Below are 9,237 nucleotides of genomic sequence, written 5' to 3'. Positions count from 1 at the left end.
TAACAGTTCACTAAAAGTAGGTACTTCAGTTGCAAGGTGCAGTTTATTGTGTATACTAGTGTTATGGAAAATTTGGAAGTGCCGTGTAAACGCCGAAAAATTGGTCCTCTAACAGTTAATGAAAAAAACATTAATATTTAATTGTATTAAATCATTTATAGACAAACGTTTATGTGAAAGTGTTGATGAGACCGTTGAGTTAGTTAGCAGTACACTTGGTGTTGGGAAATCTACGATTTACAGAGTTATTAAAGAAGAGAAATGTGGTAGTTTTCAAATGCCACGTAATTTTAAAGAAGGACTTCGACGGAAATTGCATGAATTCTTCTTTAGACAAGAATTTCCAACATTGGATAAAGTTCTTGTCTCAGTTCGAGATGATAAGGATTACCCAGAAATGAGTCGAAGTACGTTATGGAAACTTTTAAAAGAAATAGGCTTCCGCTGGAAAAAGAATCCCAGAAAGTCTATTTTATTAGAAAGAAGCGATATTGTCATATGTAGAAGACATTTTCTAAGAACCATAAAGGAAATGAGAAACCAAAAAAGAAAAATATTTTATCTTGATGAAACATGGATCAACGAGGGTCATACACCAAATAAATTTTGACAGGATGAAACTGTTACAAGTCAAAGGCACGCTTTTGTAAATAACTTATCTACTGGTTTAAACCCACCATCAGGAAAGGGACGCAGGCTGATAATAGTACACATTGGCAGTTCAGACGGTTTTGTTGAAGGTGGTTTATTAACTTTTGAATCAACTCGTACCGGTGACTACCATGAAGACATGAACGCTGATGTCTTTCAAGAATGGTTCGAACAAATGATAGATCTTCTTCCTAAGAACTGTGTAATAGTAATGGATAATGCAAGTTATCACTCCAGACTTATAGAAGGACTGCCCACAACCAAGTGGTTAAAAAAAGACTTGCAGAATTGGCTATTCAAAAAATATTACGTACCATCCCGGATCTATAAGAAAGGAACTTTATTCGTTGTGTGCCCATCATAAAGAAAAATTTAAAAAATACGAAATTGATGAAATTGCCAAAAATCGTGGAATGACAGTACTTAGATCCCCACCATATCATTGTGAATTAAATCCGATTGAACTGGTATGGGCACAGATAAAGAGTGAAGTTTCAAGAAAAAATACCACTTTTAAAATTCATGATGTTAAACAGTTGTTTTTGGAGGCCGTAAATAATGTAAAACCTGAAAACTGGGAAAAGGCAGTAAATCACACTATTAAAGAAGAGGAAAAAATGTGGAAGCTGGACAATATTACTGATAAGTTTTATTTTAATATTTTTATTCATCTATTTAACATACCTTAGACGGTTTTAAAAACTCTTTTTCTCTTTTGTAATTTTTAAAAATTAAAAAAAATGTGAATTTTTTAAAACCCTTTTTAATGTAGGCCCAGTCAGTTCTAATATAGTGTGTGATAAAAGAGGTCACTTTTGTTTACATACACATAACACTTTATAACACTGAAATAATTCATTTATTTTTTACAATTATTCAAAGTAATTTTTCAATTAATCTTGAGCACGCCCATGGAGTGGTCGGAGCTACCAGTTAAAATTATGCTAATTACTCTCTCGTTCATAAAAATAAACTATAGTGTAAGAGTGAACTCTCCAAATGTCACGGTTCTTGGCCATTGACTTTGCTTCTCTCTAAATGTTTCCTCGAATTTTGCGCAACACGCTTTTTAAACTGCACTGCGCTTTCAACACTATCATCAGAACTTGCCATTTTGAGGTTACTGAGCGGCAGTATTTACTAACACAATTGCTTGGATGTGGTCCCCTCCACAGGACATGTGGCATAGCCACTTATCTTTCTCAACAAACAACAGCTGACGCTCGTACTGTCGGATTTTCAATTGCATTTTAGATAGACATAGAGATATACTACACTTACAAGAAGTTCATAGTATTGTTCCTTGATGGCAGCACAATGCAGAATGACAAAAAACCAAAATCTCAGGTTGTGTGGCGTAGCCCCTTATCTTACTCAGGCACCCAACTGTTTCTTCATATATCGCCTTTTTTATTGCATATTAAACTTTAGTCCCTCCGCATTTACAATTAAGAACAAATGTTTAAAATTTTTACTTTAGTTAATCTATCTGGTCTATTCTGACATCACTTTCTTTAGTCTCTTTGGAAACTACAATAAGCTCAGTTTTGTCTAGATTGATTTTCAGTTTGTATTTATTTAAATATCTACTCCAAATTTGCAAAAAATTTTCTAGGCCTTTTTGGCTATTTACCACAATAACTAAACCATCAGCATAAATTAATTCAGATATGAATATTTGCCGTAATTTTCTTTCTCCAACTCTTACTATTTGACACATTTTCGTGCTTCTTTGACTATTTTATCCAATAATGTACTAAACAATAATGGACTTGTTTGTACCCCTTCTTGCATAAAACACATTTTTATAACAAATTTTTTCAGTTTTTGGTTGTTCATTTTAACCACACTTTTTACAGCTGTATATATACTTTTGAAAGCTAGGAGTAGCTTGTTATCAATCCTTCTTTCTTTGATAGCCTTTTATTTCCTCCCGTAATACTAAGTCTAAGAATTTTTTAAGATTGACATATCCGAAGTATAGTTTATCATTGTTACGTAGTGCTTTCTCTGCTAGCTTTCGTACTGTGATTATTAAATCTGTGTTCTTTCTAGAATTATCTTATGTAGGGGAGAGGCTGGTACAGTGGCCACCTTTTGAGTAAATTCCAGATAACTTTAATATAAATCATAATATATTAATGAGTATCAACTCAAAAAACGTCAAAGCGCTTGGTAAATTAAAAATGTACTCTGTAATCAAAAAAAAAATACAGGTTATGCAGGAGTAACTAATTTTGTTTTTTCAAAAAATGTGGTCACTGTACCAAACTAGATGGTACAGTGGCCACAAAGGTAAGGTACAGTGGTCATTACTTGGAGTTCTTATATTTTTATGTATAATCTTTATAAAAAAAGAGAAGCAGCTCTTTTTGTTTGGGTTAAAATGAGTTCAACATCTTCTTTTGTAGTTGTGGCAGAATCTGTAACTGTATCAAATAAAAACTATATTCCTTGACGCCTTAGAACATATACATTGTATTCTTGACCAGAAGACAAAACTTCTGTAACTTGTGCAACATAAAGTTTTGAAGTTTTCTTTGTTTGAAACCTCACGAGAACCAATGAATTCACTTCCACCATTCGTGAGGATATATGAAAATAGACTAACATCGTCGGAATCCACAACATCAGACAATTCAATGTCACTATTACTGTCATCACTGGGTAAGCTTTTATTTTTCTTTGCATTACTTCTATTTGACTTGTTTGAACTATCAATTTTTCTTTTTACTGTTGTCTTAGCTCTCCTCACTCTATTTTAAAAATTCTATTCTTTTAAAAATTGGTGTATCAGTTAAAATTTCAGTAGTCTTCTTTTTCCTTTGTTTAGGGTATAGTTGCAGTAATACAGGGGACATAAATCGATTTTCGGGTGTGTCCTTGGAAGTTGCCATCGCTTCATAAGAAACAATTTTCTTTTCACGTGTTATTTCCGATGAATGTTTCTGATTTGTTTCTGGTATTTTATCTGGACAAGTTGATGTTGAAGGGAACTGAATGTCCATTTGTAGTATATCGCTAACATTTGAATTATTTGGTTGTTGTTCTTCTTTATGTATGTTTGGCATGTCTGTTACGGTTGAAGCCATAAAATCATCGTCATTAAAAATGTTATCATTGAATGGAAATACCCCAGTAGCTTTGAAAACTGATACCTCATTTTTGGAACAGAAAGCAAGTGGATAAGCGTCGTTCAAAATCTCTGCTATGTCGTAAATTGTTATCCTCTTTTCAGGATTTTTTAAAAAACCAATTTTGACAACTATGTGAGTAATATTTCTTTAGAGAACCAAATACAGCTTTATCTAGAGCCTGAAGGCGATGACTAGTATGTGGCGGCAAAGTCAACAAGAATATATTATTTTCTTTTGCAAATTCAATAGATGATAAAGAAACATGGCTCTCATGGTTGTCCATGATTAGTAAAATGAAAGATTCCTTTGTAGGATTTAAATGTTTGACAAAATATATCATTTCGCTGTTCAAATAATTCTGCTGCCATCCATCCAGATGGTGCAGCACACCCCTGGAAGTCTGGAGGTGCGTTTTTAACCATATATTTTTTAAAAAATTTCCTAGGGAACACTAAAAACGGCGGAATCGAATTACCCATAGCGTTTATTGCATTGCACATGGTTACCAAAGTACCTCTTTCATTTGAAACTATTTGGCCTATTTGTTTATGTCCCTTTTTGGTTATTATTTTCCTGTATCTTGCACAGTTGTTAGTGCTGTTTCGTCAATATTGTATACTTGACTAGGTGTTAATGCATATTTTTCATAAATCTTGTTAAGATTACTAAAAATATTTGCAACGACTGGTCGATTAAACCCCATTGCCCTACCTAGTGAAGTTCCTTCTCTGATCGTAATGATAATTCTGAATTTCGTTTCATAAAACTTGTAAACCAAAACTTGCCAGCCATCTTGTTAATTATTCAGTTCTTTTTCCATGGTTGAAGAAAAAATTTGATTGATACCATAATTTGAGGTAAATCTTGGAGCTTCCTTAAGAACATTTGAAGTCCAATCTATATTATTTTTATTTTCGTTACACTTTTTAAAATATCTCCTAAACGTAGTGCGTGGAATGTCGTATTTTAAAGAAGCAGCCTTTTGTGATAATCCACCTTCTCAAACATCATAAATCGCTTTTCTCATATTTTCATCTGTAGTTTTTCCAATACCGGGATTTTTTAGTATTTTCCGTGGCATATTACTATCTTAAACAAAATTGTTTTTGATATTTTTTGCAGAAAGAACAATGACCACTGCTTTTTACAAACGTATGTAGGAACAGTGGCCACCACTTTTTTTTATCACAAGCAGTGGCCACTGTTAATGCATAAGTGTGTGACCACTCTACCAAAAACTCATTGTTTAGGAGGCATAACTTAAAATCTACTATTTTGAAGATAGATCATAATTAGCATCACCTGCAAGTTTTAAATACTATACTGTATACCACAAAGCATACAGAACATTTAATATGTATATTATTATTGGTTGAATAGATGTTTAAACTTACCTGCTACTTCTACACAACACACCTCTCAACAGGTTTGTATACAAAATTGTTCTGGAAATGATGGTGCAGGGGTCAAGCGTAGTAAGCGACCACTGTGACTAAAATTGTTAGCGTTTGTATTAGATGGCGCGTCTGTATCTATCAAACAACAACAAAATATTTAAAAGTGGCCACTGCACTTGACTGACCACTGTACCTGACTGGCCACTGTTCCAGTCTCTTCCTTACTTTACATACTGTGCTCAGAATAAATATGCATCTGTAATTTGTGCATTTATCTTTATTTCCTTTTTTGTATTTTGGGAGGATATTCGCAAATGTGCAGTTTTTAGGATTACGGTTGTTTTTTCAGCCTTAATTTAAAATTTTATTCCTTGGTGTTTTTCCGGCTTCTGGAAGTATTTTACCGATTCTGTACCATCCCCATAGATCATCCTTTTTGTACCAGAATAAAATCGATCATATATCTTTCCCCTCTGCTCTCCATAATCCATGAGTATTTATGTATATCTTTGTGTTTAAACAGTGTATTACAGACTACTAGGTTGTTATTCAAACAGAAATCTATGACACTATTTTCATATTTTTTTGTTTGTGAGATTTGTGAAAAATATTATTCTCGGCTTAGTTCTTAAGGGGGTCAATTAAATCCTGAGAGTAGTCCCATGTATGTTCCAAGAGAGGTATAGCATATTTTTCGTAGTTTTCTTACCGTTTCCTTAACTAATCTTTATTGGTTGCGCTCTTTTTTCTTTTTATTTGGTTCAATTGTTGTCCATTTTCTTTTAGTTTAGTAAGATTCGTTTTCTTTACCCGCTTTGACTTTAGTATAGCCTGTTCTTATTAAGCGATCTGTAGATCTACATCTCAAAGCTCGCCGTTGTGTCCTGCAAAACATCTGAGTGCCGGTTGCATAGTGAAAGTAGTTAGACCTGGCATTCTTTGTCTATTTTATATTCCAAGACTAAACTTTCTCTTGGGTTAATTTTAATGTTACCCAAAGTAATATTTAACCTTTGGGCATCCTTTCTTCACAACTAGGTTCAATTTATGTTACCATATGTTCATTCCACTATTTTTTCCTGGTTAGCACCCACCGTTAATATCGTCATCCTTACATGTATTCTTTATATTTTTACTTGTTTCCCTGTCTAGAAGAGTCTTTCTAGCTCTGCCACAAACTACCTTAATTTCTGTACTTTCAAGCATTTTTTGGTTTTCGTTGTTTCTGGTTTAGTCTCTGCGGCGTATGTCATAATGGGTATTTATTTATTTTTATTTATTTATATATCGTATGGCATACAATAAGAACACATATTTAAAAAGCAATATAAAACATTACATGGAGTATAACAAACGAACATCTAATGCTTTAATATAGTCTAAAACATTTTCGGTCGCATTCAGGAACTCGTCAAAAACTCCAGGGAACCGCCTTCGGGGGCATTCTTCAACAATGTGACGGACGGTCTGTCGTTGCGCACCACAGTCACACTCCGGAGTAGGGGCTTTTCCCCATTTATGTAAGCTGTCAGCACATCTACCGCTTCTTGTTCTTATTCTGTTTAGCGTTGTCCATGTACTCCGGGTCAGTTCAAAGCCTGGCGGTTTCTGATCGATACAGGCCATTTGCTGTGCTTCCTGTGGTGAGTCGCGCTCCCATTGTCTTCTCCAAGCATTGGTGAGGTCGAAATGTTCCTGATGTAAGAGGTGGCCCTTAACATGACAGGATATCTGGAGCGCAGTCTGTTCATTTCGATATCACGCCTATCATGGTGGATGGGTAGTTGATGGTTAGACTGGATTTTTCGATATTCTCTGAGAAGGGAGTGACTTCTTCGTAGTTTCGGCGGTGGAATGTGACTCAGGATGGGAAGCCATCATAATGGGTATTTTATCATTATGGTTCCAGTCCTAAGCCTGTGTGTGTGTGTGTGCTTGGGATATTGACCGCGAAACCTATGGTTTCATTCGCCTAATCATGTTTGACTTTGATTCTTGACAGTGAATAAAATACAATCTATTAATATTTAAAATTTACATTATTAATATTTTAAAAACGATATAACTACGGCAAAATTCTACATTATACAATTGGTGAACTTACAAAACTCATATATATATATACATATATACACATATATACATATATCTATACATATATACACATATATACATACATATTTTTTACTACAATTTTATACAATTTTGTATACAATTTTCTAGTAGTAGGTATCCAGTCTCGAATCCATGCATCCAGTGCCCAGTGGTTATGTTTCTCCCAGTCCTAAGCCTGGATAAAGAAGAAATATTAAAAAAAAAGGATAATGCTCATAAAAACTGTCGAAGACACTGAACAATGACAAGTATTAAGTAATTGAAGTTTCATTCAGTTTTTTCTGTAAACTAGTGATAATAATACACATTATAACGTTCTTTTGTAAGAAAAAAAAACTTAAAAATCTACAATCAATTTTGGATTGTTGTACTTTTGATTACTGATAATGACACTAAAAAAAAAAAATTATATACTTAGTTTGTTTTTCGAAATAAAAATAAATAAGTTGTGTCTAAAAGTATTAAAACGATGAGCATCCTTAACTGTAAAAATATTTATTGACCGTTATAAGAAATTGAACTCTATTTTGAAAAATCTGAAATTTCCTCTCTAAACTTATTTTCTTCGTAAAAATATTATCGTTGCTAAATTGTACACTACAAGAAAACTACACACATAATTTAGTTTAGCAAGACACTCGAGTATTCTGGTAAATACAAAATATAAGCAAATATTTGCTTTAAGATCCAATAAACTAGTCTATTAATGTCAGAAAAATATTCCAAAGTGATTTCTGTTTGGCTTTGAAGTAACGTCATTACTGTTGTGTCTCTCTAGGGAATTCCGAAATTTCCAGACGCTTCGGCATAATTTGAGGGCAGATTCCTAATTGATAAACACGCCCATGTTATACTTCCAAGAATAATTACTCTGGCTGTTTAATTCATTGAATTCGTAAAACTTTCCAACTTGCTGAAGCGAATTACTTAGTTCCTATTTAAAGAGGACTTTGACCCGTCAGTGCCGATGAAGTTTTGATTCTTGGCTGCCGAACAAAAAGTCGCTGCTGGCGTTATAATGATAATGAAAGCCATAACGCGACGTTTAATTTATGTTTTAGTTATTACCATAGTTAGTCTAGAATCAGCTGGATTTTTATAAGGAATTCGATAAGAAGTACATAAAAACTGAAAAGTTCTATGTACGGAGTTTTGCGCTAATGTACAGGGTGTTTCAAAAACAGGCAACCCCGTCTCTAGCGTAGGTGAAAAACTGAAAAATAATTGGGGTTTGCTTAGTAAAAAATTTTTGTAACGCCATCCGTTTTCAAGATACAGGGCGTTGAAGAAAAAAAAATTTTACGCATTTTTTACGATTTTGCCGAAACTACTGGCATTAGTTAAATTTTAAATTTTATACGAATATGTTTTGGAAACTGATACATCCCATGAATTTGTTTTTATATCTGATTCTCATAGAGGGCGCTAGTTACACGGATCGTACTAAGTATTAGTCAATATAACTTTTTTAAGAGTATAATTATTAATCAAAATTTCAAGTAAACTTAAACATCATTCAATTTTACACGAAAAAGGTACTCTTGGTAAAACTCGATACTGTGTACCGTTTTCGGAATATTTTGGAAATTATGAAGTAATAATTGAATAGGTTATCATATTCGAGATATTAGAAGATTTAACGCTAAACGAGCGATGATCTTTATTTTTTATGCACGATGGAGCTCCACCACACTTTGATAAAAGGTGTCGTAATTGGTTGAGTAATCATTCCGAATCAATGGATTGGTAGAGGTGCAGAAGCTCCGATTCATTGGCCTCCTCGGTTATGCGATTTTAACCCTTTGGACTACCCAGTTTGGTCGTATATTAAGGAAAAAGTCTATGCTACAGAGGTAAATTCACGCCAAGAATTGGAAGAAAGAATTCAACGTCAATTTAATGATATCATAGCTGATCCCCTACCGTTTAGAAGGTTA

This window comes from Diabrotica undecimpunctata, chromosome 3 (genome assembly GCF_040954645.1).
Source record: "Diabrotica undecimpunctata isolate CICGRU chromosome 3, icDiaUnde3, whole genome shotgun sequence".
In the NCBI taxonomy this organism is placed as follows: Eukaryota; Metazoa; Arthropoda; class Insecta; order Coleoptera; family Chrysomelidae; genus Diabrotica; species Diabrotica undecimpunctata.
The sequence above is the reverse complement of the archived record's forward strand: the minus strand, read 5'-3'. Positions refer to the sequence as shown.